The 1,129-nt window shown below is 41.5% G+C and overlaps 1 pseudogene; it reads left to right on the top strand.

Moving 5' to 3' along the window:
* Positions 1-789, top strand: LOC143586607 (ethylene-responsive transcription factor 8 pseudogene; annotated as a pseudogene).
* Positions 790-1,129: the final 340 nt, after the last annotated feature.

The raw sequence follows: 1,129 nt of genomic DNA, 5'->3' as shown, positions 1-1,129 counted from the left end.
TAAGTTAAAGGTGTTAAACTTAAAATAAAACAGCCATGTCTCCGTCCAGAAGGCAAGCCCTAACGGAGTATAAATACACGTTGGAACTTAACCAGCCTGAAACTCATATTCTCTCTACTCAAAACACAAATGGCTATCAACACACTTAACCGCCGTAACGGCAACACCAACAACTTCACCGGCGTTATACCAACCGAACAACCGTCACCACCACCACCACCACCGTCAACCAAACCGCCAAAGGAATTCCACTACCGCGGCGTCCGTAAGCGTCCGAGGGGCCGTTACGCGGCGGAGATTCGAGATCCGGCGAAGAAAACGCGGTTATGGCTCGGCACATTCGACACGGCGGAGGACGCCGCAAGAGCGTACGACGCCGCCGCATTCCGCCTCCGCGGCGTGAAGGCGAAGATGAATTTCGGATTCGCCGGATTTACGCCGCCGGTTGCTGAGAACAATGGCGAGTTTAGTAGCTTTCCGGTGAGGTTTTATCGTTCCGGTGATGACGCGGTTGTGGAGGAGGATGATCGGAAATTGAAGACGGAGAAGAAGGTGTTTATGTTTGATTTGAACTTGCCGGCGACGATGTTTTGACCGACGGGACGGTGGTTAGGGTTCCGTCGGATTGTTGTACGGATTTTTGGAAAAGTCGTCCCGCGTAATATTTACACGTTAAAATTGGTTGACGTGACAGTTTAATAAATAAGTGATTCTACAATATTATTTGTGTTGGAATATTTATTTCATTGTAACTTTAGAATATGATTAAAACGTTTCAAGTTATTAAAAGTGTTTAAAAGGATCGGACTTACTATGTGCAACAAGTTAGTTAGTCGTTGTTTGAAGTTATAATTTATTGGCTTAAAATGAAGCTTGATACAAAATAAATTAGATAAGTAAAATGAGTTTAAACTTATCTAGATAGATTCATATTGAGGCTTCATAATCATATAATTATACATGATACATTACTAAAAGTGAATGAATGCATAATGTATGTATTGACATTTTACATCTAAAAACGTATTTTTTTTAAAGGCAAACAAAATTTTTATTAATATACTAGCAAGAAGCTAGCACCACCAATAACTGTTACAAAAAACAACTTGGCTTGACATCACCAAGGCCC

The sequence above is a fragment of the Bidens hawaiensis genome, unplaced genomic scaffold (genome assembly GCF_021521415.1).
Source record: "Bidens hawaiensis isolate Kalapana, Puna unplaced genomic scaffold, B.hawaiensis_p1.1 tig00034716_1, whole genome shotgun sequence".
Taxonomy (NCBI): Eukaryota; Viridiplantae; Streptophyta; class Magnoliopsida; order Asterales; family Asteraceae; genus Bidens; species Bidens hawaiensis.
The sequence above is the reverse complement of the archived record's forward strand: the minus strand, read 5'-3'. Positions and strand labels throughout refer to the sequence as shown.